The sequence below is a fragment of the Vombatus ursinus genome, unplaced genomic scaffold (genome assembly GCF_900497805.2).
Source record: "Vombatus ursinus unplaced genomic scaffold, bare-nosed wombat genome assembly UNPS02014798.1, whole genome shotgun sequence".
In the NCBI taxonomy this organism is placed as follows: Eukaryota; Metazoa; Chordata; class Mammalia; order Diprotodontia; family Vombatidae; genus Vombatus; species Vombatus ursinus.
In genome coordinates, this window is record NW_020954576.1 from 65,520,918 (window position 1) to 65,540,028 (window position 19,111).

Genomic DNA, 19,111 nt, shown 5'->3' on the forward strand with positions numbered 1-19,111 from the left:
AAAGATTGGAACTGGATATTTCGATCTGGGAATAATCTGCTTAGAGGTGATCATTAAACCCATGGGAGCTAATGAAGTTACTAAAAGTGAGAGTGTAAAGGAAGATGAAGTAGGCAGAAACTTGGGGAACTCCCATAGTTAGGGTACAGGGTATAAATGATGAGCTAACAAAAGAATTTAAGGAATGTAAGAGGTGAACCAGGAGACTGATGTCACATAAACCCAGAGACAAGAGAACATTAAGGAGGAGACCATGGCCAACAGTGTTAAATGTGGCAGGGGACTGAGAAGGATTAGGACTTAAATAAGACCATCACATTTGACAAATAGGAAATCATTGGTGACCGCTGTATAATAGTGGCTGGCACATAGTAAGTGCTTATTGACTAAGATTGCAAAAAAAAATTTTTCTTGTCTTAGAAGTATATAAAACATAGGCTTAAAGGTTCTTCTTCCAAAGGGTGTCTCCCATGCAAATATATTTTTTAAGGTCTGGCACTTGTTTTTTGTTATTGTTTTTTTTTCAAGTAACAAGTATTTTAAGAATTAGTCTGCCCTTTCCGCTCTCTCCCCTACCCACCATTGAGCAACCATTCCTTCCACCACCCAATTACAAAGCAAAATAGCACAATCTGTAACAAAATACACATCTATATAGTCAGGTAAAACTCATTCCCACATTAGCCACTTCTCAAAATGCATGCCCCTTTCTGCGTCTTAAGTTCATCACCTCTCTACCAGTGAGTGTTGTGTTTCATGTTTATTCTTTTGGATTCATCATTTATCATTAGATTGATCAAAGTTCTAAAGTCTTTCAAAGTTGTTTTTCTCTATAATGTCATATTTGTATAAAATTGTTCTTTTAGTTCTACTCACTTCTCTCTCCAACAATTTATAAAGATCTTCCCAGCTTCCTCTAAAATTGTCCATTTTATCTTATGGCACAATGATATTCCATTATATTCATATATCACAATTTGGTTCTCCCTTTCCCAATCAGGGCTTCTTAATGAGACCCATGGTCATTCAGAAGAGATCAAGCTAGTAATCCATACCATAAAATCCCAAGGATTTGAAGAATGTATTTTTTAATTAAATTTTATTTTTTTCAATCAGCAAAAATCTGCCTTTTATCCCTCCCTCTTCCATTGAAAAAAGAAAGAAAAAAACCCCATGATATAAATACACACAGTCAAGCAATACAGCACTGGGCATGCAAAAAAATATTATTCTGAATTCTAAATCTTTCTCCTCTCTTTAAGAAAGTGGGTAGCATGTTCCATCATTAGACCTCTGGAATCATGGTTGGTCATTATGCTGATTAGAGTTCCTAAGTCAACAATAATATTAATAATAGCAGCTAACATTTATGTAGTGCTTATTAAATGTTAAGCACTGTGCCTTTAAGCACTTTGCAATTATTTTCTCATTTGATCCTTATAACAACCCTGGGAGATAGATGCTATTATTATCCCCATTTTATAGATGAGGAAACTGAGACAAACAGACACTAAGTGACCTGCTTACAGTCACACAGCTAGGAAATGACTGAGACCAGATTTGAATTGAGGTCTTTCTGACTCCAGGCCTAGTGCTCTATCCACTGTGCTACTTTACAATATTGTCATTATATAAAATGTTTTCCTGATTTTGCTCATTTCACTCTGCATCAGTTCATACTAGTATTCTCATGTTTTTTTTCCTGAAGCCATCCCCTTTATCATTTCTTATAGAACAATGATATTCCATTATATTTATATAGTATAACTTGTTCAGCCATTTTCCAATTAATGGCGCTCACCCTCCAGTTTCCAATTCTTTGTCACTGAAAAAAAGAGCTATGCATACTTTTGTATGTCCTTATTTAGAATTTGTTTTGCTTAGGGCTAATCTCCCCCCTTTTACTAGCCTTCATCTTATTCCTACTTCTCTCTTTTCCCCTTTCCCTTCCATTTCCCTGTTGAGTCAAATGTATATACATACCCAAATGTGTGTATATATTCTTCTCTCCTTTAACTAATTCAGATGAGAGTGAGGTTCAAATATTGAACCTCTTTCCTCCTTTTTTGCATAGATTTCTACTTGCCCACCCCAATTAAGTGAGTTAATTTTCCCTAATCTTTCTCTTTTTCTCCCCTTGTGTATTCTTTTTCCCCTCCCTTTACATTCTTCTTTTAAGATTATCAACATAGAACAGAACCACTCTCGAGTCTCTTGTCTAATGAGACTCTCACTCTGATGCCTGGTGATGATAAAGTTCACAAGAGACACAAGTATCACCTCTCCATACTTGAACTTAAGCAGTTTGTCCTTGTTTAGTCCCTTATGATTGATTGTTCATGTTTACCTTTTTATATTTCTCTTGATTTCTGTATTTGCACTTCGAAGTTTCTACACAGGTGTGGTCATTTCATCAGAAATGCTTGGAAGTCATCTATTTACTTAAAGATTCTTTTTTTTTTATTCCTATTACACTCAGGATTATACTCAGTTTTTCTGGGTAAGTTATTCATGGTTGTAAGGTTATATCCTTTGCTTCAGGAATATCATATTCTAAGCTCTCTGCTTCTTTGTAGTTGTGGCTACTAGTTTGTGTGTGATTCTCATGGTTCCTTGTTACTCGAATTCTTTCTTTCCTACTGTTTGCAGTATTTTCCTTTAACTTGGAAGCATTGAACTTTGTCTATAATGTACCTGAGAGTTTTCATTCTGAGGTTTCTTCCTTGATTCTATTTCTACTTTGCCTTTTGGTTTTATGAACTCTAGGAAGTTTCTTTCTAAGATTTCTTGAAATAGATGTATAGGCTTTTTTGGGGGGGGGTCATGGCTTTCAGATAGTTCAATGATTCTTAAATTATCTCCTTGATCTGTTTTCTAGGACTGTAATTTTTGCTATAAGATATCTTACATTTTCTTCTATTTTTCCATTCTTGTGACTTTGTTTTAGTATTTCTTGTTGTCTCCTGGAGTCATTAGCTTGTATTTGGGCCATTCTAATCTTGAAGAAGTTGTGCCAAGGTCTTCATTACCTTTCCGATTTTTTTTACATAGCTTTTATTTCTTTTCCCATTTTCCCCTCTAATGCTCTCAATTAATTTATTAAAAAAAAATTTTAAATTATGTTTTCAAACTTTTGCCCCATCTCTTGCAAGAATTCTAGCTAAATTTGTAACCAAACTGTATTTTTATTTGAGGCTTTGCTTTTAGGTGTTTGGGAGTTATTCTCTTTTTGTTTCTTTTTTGGGTCTGTGTCTGGAGCACCCCTGTTACCATAATAGCTTTTAATGGTAGGATTCTTTTCTTGTTTGCTCATTCTTCCAGCCTACTTCCTGACTTCAGACTTGGAATTAGAGCCTAGCTATGTGTATTTCTGGAGAGAGTGGTTGGGCAGGTCTTGCTGCTGCTTTTTTGTGTTATTGAGTATTGGTATTATTCTAGGATCTCAGGGATGGCTTAGGCTGGGGACCTGCAAGCTTTCAGAGCTCCCAAAGTGCAAAGTCTCCAGGACAAAGTCTAATCACTATCCCATTGGTCTGAGCTCTGCAACTTCTTGACCTGCATTTGGATTTGGAGCAACAGGTCTGTGGGCTCGCCCCATTTGGAGTTCCAGTAGACTATTGCTGGACTTAGTCACTACTAGTCAGCTAAAAAGCTCTGCTTTTTATAGAATAGTAGAACTGCAAGATCCCCTTTGGTCTGGGATTTTTGCTCTGGTTATTTTGACTGTGCTAGAAGCTGGAACCCCGATCTCACTCTGCTCCTGGGGTCAGAGCCACTGTACTACTATTTACTTCTGAACTTATTCCTCAGTTTCCTCATTGGTAAAATGGGGAAAATAATAACACCTACTCTCATAGGATTGTTGTGAGGCTGAAATCAAATGAGAATATATGCCAAGAACTTTAGAAACCATAAAGAGCTGGGTAAATGTTAGCTACTAATAGTACTAACACTACTACTGCTAACTAGCTTTGTGACCCTGATCAAGTCTTTGAGCCACTCTGACCCTCAGTTTCTTCATCTGTATAGCAGGGATAAAATTACTTTCACCAGCTACCTCACAAGGTCTTTTATGAGGAAAGGGCTTTGCAAAACTTAAAGTTGTATAAAGAATACATATGTTATATGTAACATGTATGACAAGTCATCATCCAGCCCCTACTTGAGGACCCCCAAGGAGGAAGAACCCACCACATCTTGAGGCAGCCTGTTTCACTTTTGACAGCTTTAATTGGTAGGACATTTTTCTTGCCACCAAGCCCAAGTTGGCTTCTTTGAGACTTCCACCCCTTTCTCCTGAGGGCACTATGCTACTACCACTATGGACCATATATACCTTTTCTCTTCTTCCTTTTTTTTTGAACAACTAATCTGCAAAGGATCTACGATTTCATCAGCTTGGGGGAACTCCCAGTGTGGAGCTCCTTCTATCTAAGCAGATCCTAATAAGTCTATTACTGAGCAGCTAAATTCTAGGGATTTGCCTGAAGTGCAAGGAGGTATGATTTACTTACTGTCAACCAGCAAATGTCAGAGGCAAAATTTGTACACAGATCTTCCTGATTCCAAGCCCAGCATTCTATCTACTGAACTGAATAACAATAACACTAAACAATAATAATGCCTCGGGCCTGCATGACCTGGAAGCTATGTGGTACAGTGTATAGAGTGCTGGGCCTGGAGTCAGGAAGACTCATCTTCCTGAGTTCAAATCTGGCCTCGGACACTTACTACCTGTGTGACCCTGGGAAAGTCACTTAACCCTGTTGGTCTCACTTTCCTCATCTAGATGAACTGGAGAAAGAAATGGAAAACCACTCCAGTGTCTTTGCCAAGAAAACCCCAAAGGGGTCCCAAAGAGTCAGACAAGATTGAAAAACGACTAAACAACAACTCACCTGTATAGCTTTGTGCTCTCCAAAGCACTTTCAATCAAGTTCCTTTACATCATCCTGACAACCATCCTACCCAAGGCAGGTAGAATAGGTGTTACTATCCCAATTTTACAGATGAGGAAATTCAGAAAAGTTAAATGACTTATTCGAAGAAATGAATGGAATCTAATTCATATATTCTAAGATACCATTGCCCATGGAATCCTCATTCAGGTGTTTTCCCCTTCCATAAATCTTAAAGAAACAGGCACCGACAAGTAATATCCAATTCCTAGAAATGAAATATAGACCTGACCTTTGGCTCAGTTACCTTATTGGGAAAATGGAGAAAATATCACCTGCAGAGAGCATACGAAGAAGATTTCTTATTGCCATAGCTTACGTCACCTGACTATCTCCAAAGATCCCATTATATGCATCATTGCTCAATTTTAGCTTTTGACAAGCTTGTTCATGTAGGAAAACAAGTGGGAGCGGAGATTACTCATCTATAAAATTAGGGGTTGATCAAAGTGATATCTAAGGTCATTTCTGACTCTAACATAATATGATCTGGGAATCTTTTAAAGACTAGAAGGTTGGCACTGAAACATTTGTTCTTAAGAGAGCTACAACTCTGGGGAAAGTATCATATATCTGATTATTTAAGGGATCATATTGTGCCTTAGTTTTTACCCATGCTTCTCTTCTACCAACAATAGACTTTCGTGTATGAGTATATCTATTTGACAAACAGAAGAGATGTTCAATTATAGGAATGATCTAAGTAGGTATAAATTCTTGTACTCCAACTTTTGGTCCTTTCCTAATGAAATGATCTAGCATTCTGAGATTTTAATGGTACAGCAGGGGTACAATTTTTGTAGTCTAGAAGATGTGGATTCAAAAATCTCCCCTCCAACACACCAACTGTTTGACCACAGGCAGGTCATTTAATCCTCCTAGCCTCTATTTCTTCACCTCTAAAATAGGGAGAATGATATCTGCAGCATCCACCTCACAGGGTTATTGTTAGGTTCAAATTAAATTATGTATATAAAGAACTCTGTGAATTTTAAAGTACTACATAAATGTCGGCTACTATAATTAATAAGTGATGCCTTTTAAAAAATTACAGTATAGTCTTATCTAATGAATATCTTCCTATGCAGTGGTGTCAAACTCAAATAGAAATGCATCTCTTCAGTACACATGTTGACTTAGAAAATCACAAATCAACATTATCTATGTTGTATCATATTTTTAAATTTTATTTTGTTAAACATTTCCCAATTACCTTTTAATCTAGTCTGCATTTTAGCGGAGAGTTTTATGGCCAGTTTTTGTTGTTGTTGTTGTTGATGGTGGTGGTGGTGGTGGTGGTTTTTTGTTTTTTTTTTTTTTTTGTGAGGCAATTGGGGTTAAGTGACTTGTCCAGGGTCACACAGCTAGTAAGCAGGGTTTTTGTTTTTGTTATTGTCTTTTTTTTAAGCATACTGACCATGAATTTAACACCTTTGCTGCTATGTATATATTTTCTTTGATTTCTGTTTTGATATCAACTTGGATAAAAGGATTTATTTGCTTAAAAAAATTACGTTATATCCAAAGTCTTTCTCCACTAAAGCTTTTATTACAGTGCCTCATTGAAGCCAAGAAATGATCCAGTTTTCTTATATACTATGTAAGTGGAGTACACACCCTGGTAGATACTACCAAGTAGAAAGGATTTGAGTATGGATCTGCCAAGTGGGTTTGAGTTCTGTTATCCAAGGACCCAGCTTGAACCACTAAGTTCAGAGAGGTAAATCACTAATGCCTCTGGTCTTTTCTGGTCTTTAATCCAGTGACTCAGATGAATTGGTGCTGAGCTTTTATGGCTGTGTTCCTCACTGGAGGGCCCTCTAGTGACTGTGAGGACCTTGAACACATTAATAATCATGGGGCCATTTGATAATGGAATTGAGTTGAATCTATTTCTTCCCCTGTCACTCTGTCCCTTAAACATCTCATAAGAGTAGTCAGGGAGCCAAGCATGACGGTGCAAGTCCCTGCTGAGGTTGGTAGATTAATTGAGTTTGGAAATTTTAAGCTGCAGTAGGGTTAAAGCTAATTGGGTGTACACACTAAACCCCATATTAATATGGTGAGCCCCTAAAAGTGGAAGGCCACTATGCTACCCAAGGAGGGGCAAATCCACCAAGGCTGGAATAATGGTGACTCCATGCCAGTCAGTATTGGGATGATGCCCATGGGCAAGAGAGATTGGACAGAGCCAATGAGACAGAGAGAGAAAGAGAGAGAGAGAGAGAGAGAGAGAGAGAGAGAGAGAGAGAGAGAGAACATCAGCATGAGCTAATATTCACCATAACAATGCATCTCAGTTCCATTGCCATCCTGAGGAGGCCTAGATGATCCTCTGAGAATAGAAATTAGAGATTTTTCTCTTCAGTTTTTCTCCATGTTTCCTTAGGCAGTAGCTCCAGGCTCTATAGTAGGACAGGGCAAACTTCATTGTAAAAATTAGTGTAGGGAGTTTACCCTGACCATACCTTGCTGATAGGCATACAAATAAAATGTGTAATTATGGATTGTGTAAGCCTCCTTAAACTGAAAGTTTAATCACGCCCCATCAGTTCATCCCTAACTTTTCAAATTAGTTTTTTTTTTAGAGTTCACTCTCCTCTCAATTGTACAAACATGTTGCTTTAATCAGGTCATTTCCCAATAGAGCTTAGTGAATCAGGGCAGAAATCAATTTGCTATCTGATGACTTGCTAAAATGTCTTCCATGACTGAGCAGCCACCAAGCAATAACATGCCTCATGCTTCTAGTTTTTCCTGTTGAGTGACTGGGGCCAAAGTTGTTCCTCAAGTAGGGGAGAAGGAAACAGATGTTGCTTGTTAAAATGGTTTTCTTTTTCTTTTTCTTTTTTTCCAGTAGGGGGTGAAATAGAAGTCAGGATAGGGGTCAGAGGGTGAGAAGCGATAAGAATAGGACAGGAAAAAAACAAAAGAAGTCATTGAAGCAAAATTTTTTAAATGCTGAGAAAAAAAAAAACCAGAAAGAAACACAGAGAAGTAGGACAGCTTTGAAAGTTACAAGGTGAACTTATACTTTAAAAGAAAAGCAAGCAATATATAACAGAAATCTATAGTTTCATGTTTGGTTCTTTTCCTTTGTTCTGCTATGTATATGAAAATGCCCGTTTTATTTATCATTTGTTAAGCTCAGATTTAAAAATTAAACTTAAAAAGCACACAAAAGGCATAATACTTTGCATAAGAAAAATATTTTGAACAATTAGAGCCAAGTCAAAATAAAATATGCTCAGGAAGGAACGAGTTCTCCATCACTGAAGGTCTTAAAGTGGAGGCTACATCAATAAATCAACAATATTTATTAGTACTTACTAAGTACTAGGCACTGGGGATCTTGCCAGGAATGTCATAGAGCAGACTTCTTTTGGGGTATAAACTCAGTTAAATGACCCTTGAGATCTTTCCCCACTCTGAGATTTTATGATTTATTTTGATCCTCGTAATAGCCCAGCTAAGCAAGCTCTGCATCCCTCCAGTATCTACTCCCCCAAATATAGCACCAACAATACAATAACAGCTAAGAAATATTTATTAAGGGTCTACTATTTGTAAAAATCTATGCTAGGTGTTGGTAAGACAAACACAAAAATAAACAGTCTCTATCTTCAAGAAGAATAATCACTATAATAGGTTATAGTAGAGATGAGTGAGATAATTCTTCACCCCTCCTCCTCCATAAAACTTCCTAACTTCTGCTTTTATTGTGTTACTTCCCTTCTCAAAAACCTGAAATGGCTCCCCATTGCCTAAAAGATGAAATCCAGAAATTCAGGACTTCCCTCAATCTGGCTCCAATCTACTCTGTTTTCTCTTGTCCAGAGAATGGCAAGCTGGAGAAGAATGGAAATCATATCATAAAAGCATCTGGGAATTTTACCTTGAGGGATAAAGGCTTAGGGAAAACATTACGCAGTAGAGTCTTAACATACCATAACTGGGATCCAACGAGCCTCTTCAAATTTATTTTTGCTTTACTCCCTTGCACATATACATGCTACTTTCCAACTAAATTGGCCTATTATCTATTCCATCTCCATGTTTTTGCATAGGTTGGTCCTCTATGTCTCAAATTCACAGCCTTTGATTCTTGCAATCTTTAGCTTCTCAAGGCTCATTTAGGGTTCCACCTCCTACTAAAAGCCTTTCCTGATCTTCCCCTTTGTTAATACTCCCTCCTCTTTCAAATAATCTTGTATTTATTTGTCTGTGTACAAGCTATGTTCCTCTCTGGCCCCAGAAAAATATAAGCTCCTCAAGGGCAAGAACTATTTCATTTTTGGTCTTTGTATCCCCCATACTTTGTCCATAGTAGTTCTTATTTGATAGCTATCTTCAAGTATTTGAAGAGATCTTTTATGGAAGAAGGATCAGACTACGTGTAGTTCCATAGAACTAGACTCAATGAGTAGAAGTTGCAGAAAGGCAGATTTAATCTTGATGAAAAGAATGCTTCCTAACAATTAGAGCCATTCAAAAGAGCAAAAGGGCAGACCTGGGAAGTAATTCATTCTCCCTCAATTAAGGTCTTCAAGCAACAACTGTCAGGGTTGCTAGAGATGTAATTATTGTTCAGGCACAGGATAGACTAGATGGCCTCTGAGTTCTCTTTTGACTCTGAGGTTGTTACAAAGGAAGGAGAGAAGGAAGAAAAGAATCAGGGGCAGCTAGGTGGCACAGTGGATAGAGCTCCGGCCTTGCAGTCAGGAGGACCTGAGTTCAAATCCAGCCTCAGACACATAACACTTACTAGCTGTGTGACTCTGAGCAAGTCACTTAACCCTGATTTCCTCACCAAAAAAGCAAAAAAGCCAAAAAAGAAAAAAAAAAGAGGAATCAGAAAGGAAGGGAAAAAAGGAAGGAAGAAAAGAAGGAATGAAAGAAGGAAGGAAGAAAAAGAAAAGAAAAAAGGAAGGAATGAAAGGAGAAAGGGAGGAAGGAAGGAAACAATAAAGGAACTGAATTTTTTGGGAATGAAAAGGAACTCTGTTGTTCAAGCATGTACAGGAGAGATGCATTAACAATAAGGTGTATCCACCAAATGTCACATGGCAAATAGGTTCTGACCATGAAAAATATTTGGGAATCCATAACCACTGAATTTTATTATCTAATAAAATCTAGAGTTGAGTTAGGGAAAATGGCTAATCTTGATATCTCTCAAGGAAGTCCTAAGACAAAGTTGAAGGTCTGAAGGCCAAACTTAGTAGAGAAGGTGGGTACCTATAGCCCGGGGAATGGCTAATTTGCTGTACAAATTTGTAGAGCATTTGTAGAATGGACCTGGGATCTCCTGGCTATAGGGAAATCTTGGATCAGAAAACTTGCTTTACCAAAGCAGAACAGCGTGTTTCCCGCAGAGAGACAATTAAAGCACTGGGAAGTTCAGTGATCTGCACAGGGTAACCCAGCCAGTACGTGCCTGAGGCAGGACTTAAACCCAGGTTCTCTGAGTCCTGCTTGCTATTTGCTATAGCACACAGTGCCTCGTGTGATTGTCATGGAATAGACTGTGAGTGGATAGAGTCAAGAAGACTTCGTTTCGAGCCTTACTGCCGTCACATGTTGGCTGGGCAGGTCATCAGCAGATCTCTATAAGTTCCAGAGAGGTTGGTCACTTGCATTAGTGGAGGGAGTTCCTCACCTGGGGAATTCCCTGTATGAAAGCACAAGTCTAGTCCCCATTGCCATAAGAGACAAGGAATACAAGGATTTGGAGTAACACTGTAAGCCTTCTATGAACTGAGACAGAATGCAATAAGCTGAACCAGGAAAACACACACACAATGACTTATAGCAGTGTAAAGGGAAGCAACAAAATAAAACTGAATGTTGTGTAATTATGATGACCAGGCTTGGCCCCAAGAGATGAAGAAATGTATCTACCTCCTTCCCCTTTTTGCAAAGGTGGGGGGGGAGACAATAGTCAATCAACAAATACTTGGTAAGAATTTACTGTTTCAGGTACTGTGCTAGGACTAGGAATGGAAAGAAAGTCAATAACAGGTTCCCTGCCCTCAAGGAGACAGCATGTACATTCAAGATCTTTACAGAGTAGATGTAAGGTAATCTCAGAGGGAAGGCATGATTCGCCAGAGGTACTAGGAAACGACTCCAGCAAAAGCTGGAATTTGGGGTGAATCTTGAAGGAAGCCAGAGAAACCGAGAGACTTGGTTACAGGCATGGAGGGGTCAGCCAGTGCTAATGTATGGAGTTGGGATGTGGAGTGTCCTGTTCAAGGAACTGCAAGATCAATGAAGCTAAATCATTAGAGTACATGGAGGGGAGTAAGGTATAAGAATAGGCAGCTAGGTGGTTCAGTGGATAGAGCGCTGGGCCTGGAATCAGGAAGACCTGAATTCAAATCCAGCCTCAGATACTCACTAGCTGTGAAACCCTGGGCAAGTCACTTCATCTCTGTTTGCCTGAATCCACTGGAGAAGGAAATCACAAATCTTTCCACTGTCTTTGCCAAGAAAACAGTATACAGAGTCAGAAGGACCTGAGTTCAAATCCAGCCTCAGACACTTGACACTTACTAGCTGTGTGACCCTGGGCAAGTCACTTAACCCCAATTGCCTCACCAAAAAAAAAAAAAAAAAAGCAAAGAAAAAGAAAACAGAGTCCAGGGTCATAAAGAGTCAGATACAACTGAACAACGACAAGGTATAAGAACGGGGCCAGGTTATGAAGGGCTTTAGATACCAAACAGAAGGCTTTGTATTGGGTGTGGAATATTTCATATATCATCAGATATGGTGGATGTGTTGATAGGTTTTGTTGAATTGTTTTTGTTTCTCTTTTTCTACCATCTTTTAGCCCAATGTCTGGTCCTACTGGACCCAGATAAGGATCCTATTTAAACCCCCCACCACCACCACATTTGACTGAGTTTGGCTGCCCCAATTCCAGCCTGGACCCCAGGGCCTCAGGACCCCTGACTCATTTCTACTCTCCCTACTTTCGTTCTCTCTGATAGCCTCTCATTATTCCCTCAGTATATTCCCTCAATAAAGCTGACTTGCTGTGCTGTGCCGCATGCTCCATGTTTCTTTCTAATGGATTATTGGTATTCTAAACCTTCCTAAACCTAAATCCAGACAGTCAGACCATGTCATCCTCCCACTGGAAAAATCTTCAATAGCTTCCTTTTGCCTCTAGGATTAAAATACAAATTCAAAATCCTTGGGCTGGGGGTTAGAGTCCCAAACAATTAGACTTTTGGACATTTCCTCGATGAATGTTCTGTTTCAGTCAATCTGTTGTGACCGCTGTTCCCTGTACACAACATCTTCCAGGTACCTTTGTATAGATGAACTGAGACAGAATGCAATAAGCTGAACCAGGAACCATAGGCCATCTTTTTTACAAGGCTGAGTATATGTGTATGGTGGGGGGGGGAGGGTAGTAATGTTCTGAAATCGATGTGATGTGATAACAAAAGGTTTTGGCAAAAGCAAACAAAAAAAAACCTCCAACTTGGTAGGGTAGGGACCCTATTCAGGAATAATTACAGATGTTAACAGGAGAGAAAACATCCTGGCACCCTATGCAAGCTTTGAAAAGATGCAAGCTTTGAAACTCTTCAGTAGTCTTTGCTGCCCCCAAGTGGTCCTTAACTGTACTGCCTTTGTTGCTGAGCTTCCCTTCATTGTTAGGGGATTGAGAGTCGGGGAGACCCCAGAACTAGAAGTCCTGCTGGACAGAGCTCAATGTTTCATTTAGCCAATCACTGGCTTTCATGCAGAACCAGCCAGAGTCATGAGAACTGATTCTAAAATTCTAGAACCAAAAAATTTATAGTAGAATTAGATTTTAGAAATCACCTAGGCCCACCCACTTGTTTTATAGATGAATAAACTGAGGTCCCTAAGGGTTGTGACCAGGATCACACAGCTAGCAGTCAAAACTAAGAACCTAGGTCTTTTGATTCTCAGTCCACTGATAATCTCACAAAATTTCTCTCTGTCTTTTTCACAGCTCTTTTTTAAAGGCCCCATTAGAGAGAAAAGCACCAAAATTCCTTTCCCACACTGTTGTTATCCTTTCCCCTCCACACATTGTCTAAACTTCTCAACTTTCCTCAGCAGTGGGCAATTATTATGTTGTGTCTTAATCAAATTCTTTGGGCTTCACCTCTACCCATGTTCTCTGTTTGGGCCTAAGATGTCATAGAACAATTACCATCTTTGATTGTCTTGGCTTAGTGGCTTTCTAAAACTTCCTCACAAACACTACTAAGATCAAAAAGGGTCAGTGGAGGCCAAGGAGGAACAGAGGCTGGAGCAAAGTATATGAAATAGAAAACAGCAAAGGGGGAAGGGCAGAAGGGACTTCAGACAGACAGAAAAGCCCAGGCAGAGGATGACCCTGTGGGAGGTGGAGATGTACAGAAGAGATATGTTGACCTGCCAGTAGGTATCATTAGAGAAGAGGAGATACTCAGATTAGGTAGTAGGGAGCTAACTGCCAAAAAACCAGGGAACATTTCAAAAGTTCCTATTGGGATCTTTTCCCTATCTGCCTTACTCTGTGGCCGAGTTCAGTGTTAAAGGGATGGCATTCTACTGGGCCGTGTGGAAGGACTGTTTCCTCTGGTGAAGGCAGATATAGGTCCTCCATGATCTTCTTCAATTCAATAAACATGTCATTCTCCATGACATGGATGTCTTTTGTGACATGGTGAGTCACATGTACAAGAGCAAAGACCTAAAGCCTCTGGTGGACAGTAATGCCCAGGGTTCAAATGTTGTCTAGAAAACATAAACGTCTTATACTTATTTCACTAAGTAACTTTTTCTGTTCTTATTCCTAATAATCACTTTCCATGCCTTACTTCACTCTTTTATTCCACTTAGCATCAGTGGATGCTGACTGTTCTCTGTCATTTATTAAGCATTTACTATGTGCAAGACAATCTTGTTCCAAGCACTGGGAGATGTCAAGACAAAATCTAGACATTTTCTAACCTCAAGGAGCTTATATTTTCCTGGAGGACATAACAGTCAGTGACACATTATTGTTGTTATTCAGTTATTTTTAGTCACATCTGACTCTTTGTGACCCCTTTTGGTGTTTTCTTGGCAGAGATACTGGAGAGGTTTGCCATTTCCTCCTCCAGCTCATTTTACAGATGAGGAAACTGAGGCCAACATGGTTAAGTGACTTGCCCAGGGTCACACAGCTAGTAAGTATCTGAGGCAGGATTTGAACTCAGGAAGAGGAGCCAGGCCTGGCACTCTCTCCGCTGTGTCTCCTAGATGCTAGATTAGGAGCTTAATAAATGCTTGTTGAGTGTTATGTAAATGTGAAGTATTTCCAGGAGAGGGAGAGAGGAGGGACCCGGGAGAGCCTTCATTATAATAAGTAGAGCCTGAGCTACGATGTGAAGTAAGCTAGGGATTCTAAGAAATAGAGGTGAGAGTGGAATATATTCCAGGCTTGAAGAATCATCTATACAAAGGTACCTGGAAGATGTTGTGTACAGGGAACAGCGGTCACAACAGATTGACTGAAACAGAACATTCATCGAGGAAATGTCCAAAAGTCTAATTGTTTGGGACTCTAACCCCCAGCCCAAGGATTTTGAATTTGTATTTTAATCCTAGAGGCAAAAGGAAGCTATTGAAGATTTTTCCAGTGGGAGGATGACATGGTCTGACTGTCTGGATTTAGGTTTAGGAAGGTTTAGAATACCAATAATCCATTAGAAAGAAACATGGAGCATGCGGCACAGCACAGCAAGTCAGCTTTATTGAGGGAATATACTGAGGGAATAATGAGAGGCTATCAGAGAGAACGAAAGTAGGGAGAGTAGAAATGAGTCAGGGGTCCTGAGGCCCTGGGGTCCAGGCTGGAATTGGGGCAGCCAAACTCAGTCAAATGTGGTGGTGGGGGGGGGTTTAAATAGGATCCTTATCTGGGTCCAGTAGGACCAGACATTGGGCTAAAAGATGGTAGGCTGGACCTGGGGACTGGTGTTGATTTATGCTAGTCAGGGAGAGGGAAGACTTCTGGGAAATTAGAGATCAGTTAATATTCGAACTCCTCACTGCCAGCCTGGAAAAGGAGCTTGGGCCACTGCTGCTGGCATTACTCTGATAGAGTGACTCAGAGGTTTGGGGCTTTCCTAGGCTTTCTCTGTTTAGCATGGTGGGGAGGTTGCCAGGGTAATTACACTGATTCACGATTTGGGAACTTCAAGGGGAAGGCTTAGGAGAGACTCACACCAATTCTGTACCCCTTACCCCTAGGGCCCCTCTGTCCCCCTGATTGGAGAGGAGAGGGTGGACAAAAGAGAGCCCCTCCCAGATCCTGACTTAAGGAAGGTGCCCAGGAAGCAATCTCATAATTCCCCATTGGGTTGCAAGACTTCATCATTCCTCTACCCTGGCCACTCCCTTTTCAGCACCCTTTTAAATGTTGTCTTCCCTCCATTAGACTGTGAGTTTCTCAATGGCAGGGACTGTCTTTTTGCCTTTCTTTGTATCCCTGGGATGCTTAGTATGGTATCTGGCACATAGTAGGCATTTTCAAAAAAAAAATGTTTATTAACTATTTATTGACCAAGGTAGCAACCTCCATTCCTCCTCTTTTTCCCTGGGCAAGCCTCCCAGAAAGCTCCTCTTTACCCCAAGTGCCCTGGGAAGGGACAGAACCCAATCAAGAAAGGTTTTTCTGGGCTGCAAACTGTTCCTGACATGGGTTAATTTGTATTGACTGGTTGCCGGCACCATGAGAAAGAAATGCAGTCGTGGGAAAAACAAATGTGTCTCATTATCAAATGACTCATCTTGCCTTTGCCAGGCGCAGAGCCACAGAGACCTTTACTAGGCCTCCTAGTTCCCTTTTTGTCTTTCTCAGAGAGTAAAGAAAGAGCAAGATTCTCTGAACCTTCCTCCCTCTTCCCTGTGTATCCCTTACAAAGCTTCATTTTCCTTTTTCTTTATGGCCAGATCTTGGGGGCTCCCTATAAAGAACTTCCCCTACCAATGCAGATCTATGCCTTCTTGGCAATTTATTCCATTAGAATTGCTTGGAGGCCCTATGAGGTTATGTGACTTGCCCAGGGTCACAAGGACAGTATGAATCAGAAGCAGATATTGAAACTAGTTTAAGATGTCAAATACTCAGAAGGGTAACCCACCTCATTCCTTCAACCCACATCATTCCTGAGGGTAGCCAGATCCAGATTAAAATGTGGTTTCTCTCTTATTTTAATGTGTTTATCTATTAATTAAATATACATGTATATAAATATTAAATTTAACTTAAAAATATATACAGTGGTTTTCTGAACCAACATGCAGCCTGCGGGATCCTTATGTACAGCTCAGCGGCTCCCCAACTTCTATCTGGGTTTGATACCGCTCCTCACCATACCATACTATCTCATAGAATTTATTATTCCTGAGGCCCATCTCACCCTGGCCTCTAAGTCTTATGTCACTAGAGCAAATAGTATTTTTATGAACATTATTCCCATTTTTCAGGTGAGAAGGCCAAGTCAAGAGGTCAATGACCAAATCTCTCAGGTAGAGGAATGGCAATTTTAGGTTTAATAATCCTCCAAATAACTTTGTTGGGTCATCAGTAATGCCCTCCCCACACTAGAGTATATGTTTTGGAGCTAAACATAATGGTAACTATTTAATCAATCAACCACGCAGAATGCTTACCAACTTTGCTAGGCACTAGGGAACTTTATATCTTGCGTATGTATTTAATCTGTGCACATGTTTAGTTTATTTCAATAAATATTTATTAAGTTCCTGCTATAAGCAAAATGAGAGGCAGTTTGGGATAGTGAGGAGAGCTGGCCTCTAGAATTAAGAAGACCTGGGTTCAAATCTTGCCTCTGATAACTCATTGACTCAAGGTCATTCATAGTATCCCATCACCAGCTGTTTTGACTCTTGTCTTGCCATTGGACTTTGACTCTGGAGGAGAGAGTGAGGCTGATGACTTTGCCCAGCTCTGCCTCACTTAAACCCAATCCATGTACAAGTCAAGACATCCCCCTCTAGATGTCATTGGTCCTCTTCAAGAACAAAAGATTAACAACAGCAACAACAACCACAGTGCGACTGGATAAATTACTTAATCTCTTGGTGCTCTGAGCAATTGTCTAAATCTCTAAATTACTGGGAAGCTGCTGCTATGCATTGATAAAAAGCAGTTTTCCTGGGAGACAGGTCTAGACCAAGAGTTCTTACTGCAGGTCCACAGACCCCCAAGAGGTCCATGGTTAGATTTCAGGGGATCTATGAATTTGGACAGGAAATAAAATACAACTTTATTTCAAAAATTTTGGTTTCTCTTGTGATCTTATTTATTTATACATTTAAAAACATTATTCTGAGAAGGGATCCATGGGTTTCACCAAAAAAGCATATGACCCTAAAATGGTGAAGAACCCCTTGCCTAGACTTTAAAAAAAAAAGTTTGAATCACTATGCCAGCTCTTTAGTTGACTCAATTTTGTTTGTTACAAGGAAGTAAGGGTTGAACGTGGGGAGGGGTTAAGGGGAAATGTCAGTGATATAAAAACAAACAACAAAAACAATTAAAAAACAGCCCCACCACACCAGGTACTGGGGAGCCGAGGACAAAAATGAAATCCATAGTTCCCTCAAGGAATCTATGTCCAACTGGTAGACATGGGGCTGGCAGTGGGAATAGAACAGGCACACAGATCAATAAATAGAAGGGAATTTGAGGAGTGAGAAAGCACTAATTAAGTAGGGGAGGAGATGGGGGACTCCAAGAAGGTTAAACTTGAGCTTAACCTTGAAGGAAGCTGAGGAGGAGGGAGGGTGTTGTACTCAGGGGGGGGATGACTTGTGCAAAAGCCAGAGGAGGGAGATGGCCCTTTGAGCTGGAGAGCAGCTACTAGTTCAGTTTGTCTGGAATATAGAATGCATGTGTGAAGGGCTGTTAAGTAATAGGACACAAGGCCAGAAATGTACATTAGAGCCAGCTTGCTTCAGATATGAAATAATAGTGAACACTATTGAGAATATACGAGGACACACCAAATCGTGAGGGACTGTTAGGAGCATGCTGCTAAATGTTGAACAACTGGGTCTCTGGGGGGGAGGGTGTGTATATCTATATCTATATCTATATACACACACACACACACACACACACACACACATATATACACATATATACATATATACATATACATATATATAAATACATATGTGCATGTGTATACACACACAGACACCCGTTTTCTTCATCACTTTCTTAAGTCTAGACAATCATCAAAACAACAAGTCCATGAATTGTAGCATTTACTGATTTCTGAGGTGTACATGCTCATGCTGTAAATTTAAACAATCAGCTCTCTCAAGTCAGTATAAGACAGCTCTAGCACACCCCTGGGCCTATAAGTACTGTTGAGATTCAAAGAAAAGTGGAAGCCAGTGACTGCTGGAGTGGCCAGAGGAGGCTTAATGGAGGGAATGAGAACTACAATGGACCTTGAAACAGTCTTTGGATTTGGATGGGTGGGGAATAAAAGGGAGGTCATTCTAGGTGATGGAAACAACAAGGAAGATTCTGAGGCACGAATGGGTGGTACGTTTTCATGGGATGGTGAGAAGACTGGTCTAAGTGGAGAAAAGGTATGTGTCTTTTTAAACAGAAATAAGAAAGAGCCAAACAGCAACTTGTACCAGGCTTCTACTTTCACGAGCTTAGTGGGTTTTGGGGGTTAGACAATAGACCACAGACAGCATGGCATTAATTGCTTGATTCTGAGGCCTCTAGACCAGATCTCAGTTATTGAGTTTTCCCAGGAAGGTTAAGTAATACCATCTGTAATACTATAATACTGTAAGAAAGTGGGAGGAAAAAAGAAGGAAAGAACAAGAGAGACAATGAGAACAGAAGGAAGAGAGAGGAAAGAAAGAGTCTCTGAGACATGGGAGAATGTTTGACCTATGACTCTGTGCCCATGAGAGACAGAAGCTTGCATCGTGTCATTGATACACAGGCTCCCAGGCCAAATAAGAAGCTTCAGCTGCCCCTGCTTCCCCTACTTCCAGAATGGCTCTGGAAGTAATGACCTCACTTGTCTCACAGGAGCTATTTCTAGAGTGACAGCAGTGACTTTAGGAACCACTCT